The sequence below is a fragment of the Ananas comosus genome, linkage group 24 (genome assembly GCF_001540865.1).
Source record: "Ananas comosus cultivar F153 linkage group 24, ASM154086v1, whole genome shotgun sequence".
Classification (NCBI taxonomy): Eukaryota; Viridiplantae; Streptophyta; class Magnoliopsida; order Poales; family Bromeliaceae; genus Ananas; species Ananas comosus.
Window position 1 is genome coordinate 5812480 of NC_033644.1, and position 10206 is coordinate 5822685.

The 10206-nt window shown below is 44.2% G+C and overlaps 1 long non-coding RNA gene across 2 annotated transcripts; it reads right to left on the bottom strand.

The window, feature by feature from the left end:
- Positions 2074–5397, bottom strand: LOC109728803. 2 transcript variants are annotated; one of them, XR_002221110.1, is made up of 4 exons: positions 5370–5397; positions 2568–2811; positions 2240–2306; positions 2074–2142 (listed from the first exon to the last, which is right to left on the bottom strand). It is a non-coding gene; the product is annotated as an uncharacterized LOC109728803 (long non-coding RNA). The 2 variants fall into 2 exon arrangements; XR_002221109.1 differs by having other exon boundaries at positions 2240–2309.

Consider the following 10206-nt stretch of genomic DNA (forward strand, 5'->3'; position numbering starts at 1 on the left):
AACCAAATCTGTCAGCTTCGCGAGCTGATCCTGCAACTCATGGATCCCACTAGATCCCGAAGTAACAGAAGTCCCCACTTCCTCTGCATCCGCCGCCTCAGCTGCCCCGGCGGCTTGCGAACGAGTCAACGGCATCTTAAGCTGCAGCACAAAAACAAACATAGGTCAATAAACCCTATACTATCGAATCCTCATTGAGGATATAAACCAGCTAATCAAGCGAAAGTAATGAAATGTAACGCGTACTAACTTCCGATGTCACGTTGTCGGCCGCCAACGTGGCCCTCTGCAAAGTTAGTAATTGCACATTCCGATCAAACTCCTACCATTCAGAGTTTATAAATAACCCAATCAAAATACTTTCGCTAATGACAAACTCAACTAGACCTCGTCCCTCACGAGCCTATTCTTATAGTCCAACCAGCCTAAGGTTTGCTAGGTCTACTAAGACTCAACCCTAGGCTCTGATACCACTATAATCTGTCACGCCCGGGTACCAGCGGAAGCATATCCGGTACGTGCACAGACCCGCCATATACCTGCAGTATATAAGGCGTCTACAAGAAGCAAGTCGATAGGAAGAAGCATAGAAGAATCCTATCCTGATATCAGAGCATGTATAAGTCAAGATACTATAAGCAAAAGACAAAAGACAATACAATCCAAAAATCTTGTCAAAAGGGAAGTATCACAACTGTAGTTCTCGGTCCAAAAAGTACATATACATCACGGGTATACAAAAAGTAGATATAATGGTAGTCTCGCTATACATGGGGACATCACCCTCGGCCGTAGCCCGAGTAGCAAGGTGATCGACTAGCATGCCCCTAGCAATGTCTAGCTAGACGCGACTCCCTTGCCACGATCCCTAGCCTCTCCTGTAGATGGCTCTGTAAAAACAACCACCAAAAGGGCGTGAGAACTATAAATAATAGTTCCCAGTGGGTAAGCCGCCAGCCTCGGCGAATAACACCACTAGGCTCATGATGTACTAAATAAAAGCAAAAGCAGTAATTGCATGATATATGTAATTATGCAATGCTAACAGGTAATGAGCAGGTAAGCAACATGTAACCATGCTTTCTGCAGTAATGAATCAACTAAATAATAGAAGCATAGCAACTACTCTAAACATGAACATAAACATGGAGGTGTAAGTAAATACTGTACACTATAACTGATGAGCATTCATTACTGTTCTTTGTCATTTAGTATTTTTATTTCATTCATAAGGACCTACTCAAGGTATCCAGCTTGCGCTAGGCCTAATGGCCCCGTGGTAGTAAACACTCCCCACGGCAATCCACTTCGGCACTCAATCCCGCACGGGCGAGCAACTGTCGCGTAGGCCAACTCCGGAGTGCCGGCTTGTAGGGAGCTACCCTCACAAGCGTGTGCGAATGAGCACGATGGCAAGCAAGCAAAGTGCATAATCCAATACATCTCAATCATCACGTTTTATTTTGCATTGTTCTCATTCTCGATCCTTTGAACAGAATTTCAATATAACAAATATTGAGCATAGCTAGTATCCACTAGAATAGTAATCATGTAAGAGTAATGCTAATTTATACATAGCATTAGAAGCTTTCCACTATTATGGCACTACGATTATAGACACAAAGCATGTCATCGTTTTCTACTTTGGAAACATACTAGATTGTCCATGATTCATTCAACTAAGTCAAACATAAACATGTTTAATTCTATGCATGAATTTCTCCACTTAAGAGAGACTTCAGTTCACTACACATACATATAGCAACTATAATGGTGATAATGTCCTGAATCTATGCCGATTCCCAAGTTACGCAAAATGCATTCATATGTTATTTCTATAGTATCATATAGCACATAGGGGAGCTTCACTTGCTCTGGTTAGGTCAAACCCACCTAGTACTAGGCTCCAACAAGTCACAAGAAGTCCCAAAAATCAGCTCAACAAGGCTCCACTCCTGCTGAAAACAAAGCACAAAAGTTGCATCAATACTACAACCGAAATGTCCGATTTCGGCCTAATTTGCACTTAGTACAAAGTAGAAACTTAAACCCCTGTTTCGTGTCACACTAGTACCTCAACTGTAACCTCCAAGAGCTCTCACAAGTCAGTCGAGGACAATTCAGGGCTCGATCGCAATCCCGCTGCGAACAACGTCAAAACGGCATCAAAATCATCATATATTACCAAATATAGTCAGAATCTTGCAATTTCAGCTTCCTAACGGAAATTCTTGCTTACCTTAGGATAGAACACCTTCTAAACCAGCCTCCCAGGTCACCAAATAAGCTTCACGTGGTTCAGAAACCTGCTGCGAAGACACAAATCCCAAACTGCATCAATACGATCGAATAACCCGCGTATAGTCTGACATAGCTTCATAAATAGCGAAACATCTCTATTAAGCTTTAAAGTAGCTTATCCCTGATCTAAGGAGATTAATTCATAGCTAATTAACTCATATTTAATTGCTGAAATCTCAGTCTAGCATAGCCAAGAGCAAAAATCTCGAAATCCACACTCAAATCGACAAATAACACGTCGATAACGGAAAAGTCGAGTCGATTACCTTCTCTAGCTTCCAACCAGCACCTCACTGGCTCAGGGCTGCGAAAAACCCTTCAAAATACTCCCTCACACGACCACGTAGGCTCAGCGACGCTCGCAACCAGCGAAAAACCAACGTTGCGACGAAAACAAGCAAAATCGGCGATTTCGTTGTAGAGAGAGAAAAACCCTAGAGAAAGAGTGTGGAGGAGGTGAAGAAGTCTTCTCTGAGCTCCAGCACCATCTGAAGAGGTCCAAGGGTCGAGCTGGGAGGATAGGGATGAGTAAAGGAGGTGAAAAGACCAAAACAGCCTTGCTGCCACGTAGCTGCAGCTGCTGCTGCTTGCTGTACCGGTACAGCATTAGGCTTGTACCGGTACACCAATGCAAAAATTGCAGAATTCGCAATAGCAATGCACTTTCTCGTCTCCGGCAATCCGATCACTCTCTAACTTGTCCCAAAACGTGTCCAAGCCTTTTAGAACATGTAGGATAGTTCCATATTTCATTCCACACACTCGAACTCCGCAATTTGCACAAGTTCAGTGTATTACACAAGGAAAAAGCGTTGATAGTTTTTCTATTGATGCAACAACCCCTTCTTGGGAACTATATGTAATGATATCATTTACACTATTTGTTGTTCAGGTAAATTTGAAATAAAGCTGGACGCAAAAATCTAGAAACTAATTCTGTAGAACCTTGCGAACAAATGATGCAATATCATTCTAAATAGTATAATAAAATTCGAATTGTTCAGTGTTCCCACCATGTAGTAGTACGATCGATGTTACAAAATAGTGCAATTTCCCATGTGAACAGTGCAATCGATGATACGGTAGTGCTACACTGTTCGCCTTTGTCCTTTCTCTCCTCTCCTACTTGCTTTTTCTTCTTCTTCTTCCATCTCCTCCTACCCTCCTACTCTTCTTTTTCTCCCTCGTTGCCATTCTGTAGCGTACTAGACCTTTGCAAATTGGCAAGGTTTGCAATGTGACTTGATAGTCCAAACTTTTGATAGTGTTGGACTAGGTTAGAGCTGTTTTGATGCAAAATGAACATGAAAACAAATTTGAAAAGTGAAAATCAGCTCAATCTGTGATTTTGGTGCATTTTCAAATGCCCGGAAGTGGCAGAGAATAGTTAGACAATAATGTATAGTGAAGTATATTATAATAGTGTCAGGGGCACTGGAATAGTGCTTTTATGATCTTGTTGATCATCGCATTCGATTATAGTTTATTAGCCACATTGAGCTTGACACCGAGATATGCTATTATACTCAGTTGAGGTCGCACCCCACGAGTGCCACTCCGAAGGTTGGCTAAGATGTGATAAGACAATAACCTGCATGGTAACGGACTACTATATGGGTACTGAACACGAGCCGGCGCAAGCTTGATCGGACCTATGAGTCGGTCATTGCAATATGGCATGCATGAGATGATTGATTTACAGCTATCGACAATAGTATAGAGATATGCTAGTTATCTGTCATTTTTATTTCTGTTTATGCATTGTTACTCACTCAGTTATTTACTATTTTTACTTCTAATAGACCTAATTGTGTGAGTTGTTGTTGTTATCAATTGTACTAATTAGGGACTGATGTTCAGTAGTTCTCACGGCTTCCTTTTATTGTTTTATATTTCAAAGCCCTCAGCATCTACTTCTGATCGAAGTAAAAGAATCGATAAATAACATCTTCTATCTGAGTTGTATGAGCTAAAGGAGGACCTCAACTAGGGATATTATACAGCAAACTGTACATGTAGAATTGGTGAGGCCAGTGGAGTGTTGTATATATTGTATATACTGACCTTGTTGTATCTTTACAATTTTTTTAGACACTCTCTAGTTATAGACTCCTATGCTTATTTGAGACAGATTGTTATTGGCGCTTCGTGTGTACTAGTTAAGGAGCCCGCGCGATGCTCGGAAAGACAATAGAAAAGTAATTTATTTATAACTATTAATACTATTTTTAAATTATGCATTAATATGTTTAATATTATTTATGTCAGTTTTGAATAATTAAATAATTTGCAAACAAATAACCGAGTAGATTTAGAAACATAAGTAAAGTACAAATTCAAACAACCTATTAAATTTTACTAATTTTTTATATGGTTTACTTTTTACTTATAGGTAAATTTTTATATAGTATTAAGTAAATACTATTAAATACCTGAGCCTCTACTTTTTTACCCACTTTTTCTATAATATAGAAAGTAATAGTAAAAGTATCATCAAAAAAAATGTAGAAGAATCTTAAAGAAAAATGGATAACCGACAAAACAAAGTGAAAAAAAAATTGGAAGAAACTTTAAAACTGAACCGATATAAAGATTAGAAAACCTGTAAATAAACCATATAAGGATAAAGCTCACACATTTGATTAAACAGAACATAAATTAATAATACTATAATTTGTTTGAATTCTTGCTCTATTGCAAGGATTTAAACATAACTAAAGTAGAAAGAAACTTTTAAAACTGAATCAACATAAAGATTATAGAAAATATAATATAACCATATAGGATAAGATCACATTTTAATCAAAAAGACATTTCACTACTGACTAACCATCATAATTTAAAAAGATAAACAGTAACTCAAGGAGGAAAAAAAAAAAAAGGAGATAAGATTTAGGCCAAACTGAGTTAGGTACAGGCTAATGTACACGCCATCTCGTTATTTCTATATTTGGCATTAGTTTGGTAACCCACAGCAAATAAAAACATATTTTTAAAAATCACAATAACTTAATACATTTCAAAAAAAAGGAAAGTAAGGGTATCATTCTAAAAATAGTGAAATTTACCTTGATATGCTCCGCAAAACCATATTCCTCTTTGCCCTGAATTTGATTCAGCTCAGAGAAGCTTTGGGCGCAACTGATGGAACAGGAATGTCCAGTGGCGCCATTTAAGTAAGGTGTGATCCGGAACGCGAGAGGATTCAGGGTCACAAGAAAGGGTAGATTGATTGAGCCGAGATTCACAGAAACATACAGCAATGTTGATTGATAACCATTTCGTACATGTCGTTCAAGAAGTCAATTGACTTACATATGTATCCTCTATATACAAAGTCAACCTCTTTCATATTTGGATGATTGCTCAGCTTAAGATTAGGCGTTTTTATAAGAAATTGCACATTAGAAAGGTACATTTGTCACGCCCGGGGGTCCCTTTGAGTTTAAAAGATAGCGGAAAAGCGTCTGAATTTTTTTTTTTTTTAAATCCTGACCCCAGAGTATGCCAGCCGCACAAATACAGAGATTCCACTGTTCACACTCGACAGAGTCTCCCCTGTATTTGCACGACGTCGCACAAGTACAACAGTAACAACAGGATACAACCACAATATATGAATATAGAAATCACCATACATTCATACATTCACCATTCATATCACAGATATGCATTCATTCTAAATATAAATCTAGCTATAACATAGAAATCTTTTGAAAACTGTTCCTACAGAGGAACCTTTATTCTTAAAAAAACGTTACCACGAGGGGTAGAAAAACTTTTTATTTTACAAAATCCAGAAATCCACATTTTCAAATGTAAATGAACACTGAACCACATAAACCAACTAAACTATTCATCAGCCAAAAATAAGAAGGGTAAGAAGTAAAACCGAATTAACCCTGGGTCGAAAGCTCTATCGACGCTACACGCGTACCTCACGTCTCGTCCCACTACTCATGCCCGCGATACCTGAAAAATGGTGGGGAGGTGAAGACACATGTAAATATGTCTCCCTCCAGTGGGTACCGCAAGCCGAAGAAGGCGAGGAGTACTCACCGGATCAGGAAGAGATAAACACAGTATGGGTAAGTAAAATAAGTAGCAACAGATAATGAACGAACGAGATATATATATATGAAAGCACAACTACCGCTACTGTAATGTCAACTGCAAGCATACAAGGATATTAAACTATAGTAGCAAGACAATGTAAAGAAAGAACTAGAAGTACATATGCAAAACCGCTATATAGCTATATGCGTCAACCGCGACGAGAAGTCCAAGGTACCCAATCTAAACGCCGTGTCGGTCAAAAGGCCTCAGGCAAAAGCCATATCTGCTCACACCTGGCATGTAACCCTAGCACAAAAAGAGAACACCGCTGGCTCACGGGTCGGATGTACGACCACTTTCGGAAAAGAACACCTCGCGGGGGATCAACCCGCTGGTGTACGTGAAATGCACTCGAGCTGTGGCGATCAATGCGGATATGATCAATGCCAACCGTCGGCAATCAGCCGACAATCACTGCCCCTGGCGCATACGAGGTGTAGGTCATCAAGTAACAACGTGACGCGACGAGATAGGTCAATGTATGGAAGTACGAACGCCAACAGGTCACGATGCAATAGGAGAACGCGACAACAGGTCACAAGTATAGTATATCGAATGTCATCTATTACCCTATACAGGATACTACAATAGAACAAAGGCGAGAAAATAAAGATAGTAATGTAATACTGCTCGATGTCAACTAAAAGTAACGACGAAGAACCGACGATATGTCAAGAGTGTATTCGATATAGTCCAGATACGTCAGCAAGCGACAATCCTACCCTTCGGGTACACCGACCTCAAAGGTCATCGAACGACAGAAGTCAAGAAATAGACCAACCCAATACATAGTACAACAACCGACCAACCAGGTCAACAGATATAAGATAAAAGCACCGATCAAACAGGTCACCGAAACGAAGTACGAGAACCGACCAATCAAGTCACCGAACGAAGTATGAGAACCGACCAATCAGGTCACCAGTGTCACATAGGGATAAACTACTCTACTCCTACACATGATACTAAGCATAGAAACATATGAGTAGAGTATGATAAAAACAACGGGGATGCAAGCTCAATATATAATACGAAGATAGCAATAGAAGAACAGGGATAGAAGAGATATCACCGAGCGTGCACCACTATACCGACTTCGGATCGAAGTACCCACCTGCACGACTGTCGCGTCTGTCTCCTGACTGCAAAAGGACGTCAACTGGACCTAAGGAGGGTCCACTGGGTTAGTGTCTAACCCACAGCTAATAACCACTAAATCCACAACCTACAAGCAAACCCATGGAGATCGGTTTCCAAACCGATCGCCGTAATACGCCGGAAGTCCCGTATTCGCACGGGGACTCCGCCGGGAGCCACGAACTGTCCCGGAACATACCGTCTCGAGCTATGAGTCACCTGCTGCCACTAAACATAAATAATCATGCATCATGGCAGCGAACACAACTCCTCGTGTCGAAACAATTATCGTCGGATAATCGTTTCGATTCGGGTTCCCGGAAGTGTCTATTTCGACACCGGAACCTACCGTCGCTCACCCGTCATTTCCGAACTCTCGAAATGACGCAAGTGACCAGCCAACAAGGCTCAGCGACTACGCAAAAGTTCACGAAGCACCGTCGGAATAATTCCGAACCGAACCCGCGTTCCGTCGGCGGATTTCGCCGAAAAACGCACCGGAAAAGCATTTCCGATCTTCGCAAGGGTCTAGGGCCTTGGACAATCAGTCCAGAGGTTACCCTCAGCGTTTACACGCTGTCCACAGCGACCGAGTCGATGTTATATGCAAGAAAGCACATCGTGAACCCTAAAATCTATCATTTTATGCGATTTCCGACAGTTTTAATGGCCCGATCTTGCGATACGAGGCTCGCTGGGTCAACCGTCGCACCCGCTGATATATTTCAGCGTGCCGGAGACCGTGCTCACCTTTCGGAGCACAATCGGCGACTGTGGTGCGCGCACGAGCGACGCGAAGGTCTAGTAAACTGCGCGCACCGCGCGAAGATCGCGACTAAATCACTAACCAGGGCATCTTTGCCGCTGTCGGAGGTGAGCTCGATGTTCAGCACGAACCCTAGATCATTGTGCTCACTTCCCAAAGCTCAGGAGGCTTATCGGATCACCGGAAAGGTGACCGGAAACTCGAAAAACAGTGCTGGAACCTAAAACAGTAGCATACCAGAGTGCAGGGAGCTAGGGTTGGCCGCCGGCGGCCGGACGGCGGGCGCTCCGGCCGGGGAAGGGTGCGGCACGTCGGAGGGGTCCGGGGCAAGTGCTGGCCGGCGGCGGGTGGCGGCCGGTGGCGCGGCAGAGGAGATCCAATCCTCGGCTTGCTCTCGGGTGCAAGGGTTCCCGGCGGCGCGGCGGCGGCCGGAGGAGGTCGGGGTGGCGACGAACCGGCGGCGGAGGCCGAGGAGAAGGCGGTGAAACCCCCGGTTGGCGGCGGCGGCGCTTGGAAGCCGAGCGGGCCCGACCTCGGCCCGCACGGGTCTGGGCGGCCGCAGGAGCTTCAGGTGGCGGCCGGCGGCGGTCGGGAATGGCCGGGGACGCGCGCCGGAGGTCGCCGGAGGCTGAGGGATGACGGCGCTGCCGATCTGGAGTGGCGGCGGCTCGCGGATGCCGAGATCTCCCAAGCTCGGTCTGGGTGACCGCGGCAGGCCGCAGGGAGCGAGGCGGCGCCGGCGGTGCCTGCGGGCGGCGACGGCCGGCGGGAACGGCGCCAGGGAGTTCCTGGAGGGTGGCGCTTCCAATCCCGAGCGGCAGCAGGGCTTGGAGAAGGAGATCCCGCTACCTCGGCCAGATCTACTCCGGTTTGGCCGCAACTGGCCCGAGCGGCGGCGACGGCGCTCGGGGGCGGAGGCGACGGCGCCGGAGGTCGAGCCACGGCCGAGGAAGAGGGTCCCAAGGCGTGTGGGTGATTCCCTGGGTTTCGGCTAAGGTGGAGGAGGCAAGATGGAGAGAAGAGGTGAGAGTAAGGTCGGGGTGGCTCTTCCGGCGGCCGGGGTTGCTCGTCGGCGGCCGGGGCCTGCGCACGAGCAGGGCAGTGGTGCTCTGAGGTCGGTTAGGGCTAACAGGGGTAGCAAGGTGGCTAGGTCTAGGGTTTCCCATGCATGAAACCCTAGGTACACAATATATACCAAAGGTTACTTTGCACCAAAGTCCACCAAAACTGAATATTTACTGCCCAGTCCCTCACAATGCGTGTATCACGCGTGTACGCACCTCGATAATCAATCTCACGCGATTCAGTACATAAAATATCGCACTTTTTGCGAAATTACCCATTTGCCAACACCGACCTCTCCTCGATCAACGTGTGATCTCAGCAGATCCGTCCGTCAGATTTGCGAACGGATTGCACCAGTGCGATCAGCACCTCGGAGACAACAAAGCTACGATATTGTTTCACCATGATCGACCACGGATTCACGACAAAATCCAAACTTTCTCCAAAAGGCCAAAATGACGCACAATTACATATAAAACGCGTATTTTTAGATTTTCTCAAAATCCGTGCATCAAACTCAAAATCCGTCAGCGCCAGTAGTTCCAGAATAGCTGAATCCTTCGAAATGAGCTATTGGACTGCTATGAACGGAGTCTGATACGCACCAGAAGCCAACTCTACTCCGTGGCCTCTTCGGAAAACCGGAGTTACTATTCACTTAAGTGAAAACTACTAATCGCGTAACTTCTCCGTTTTAGCTCATTTTCTCCTGAAACTTGACGAGTGCTTATGTAATTAAATTACACACATAAACATCGTCAACAAAGAGTTTAGTTGCACTGTCAAAAAAAATCTCAGTCCTTACAACATAAAATAGAGAA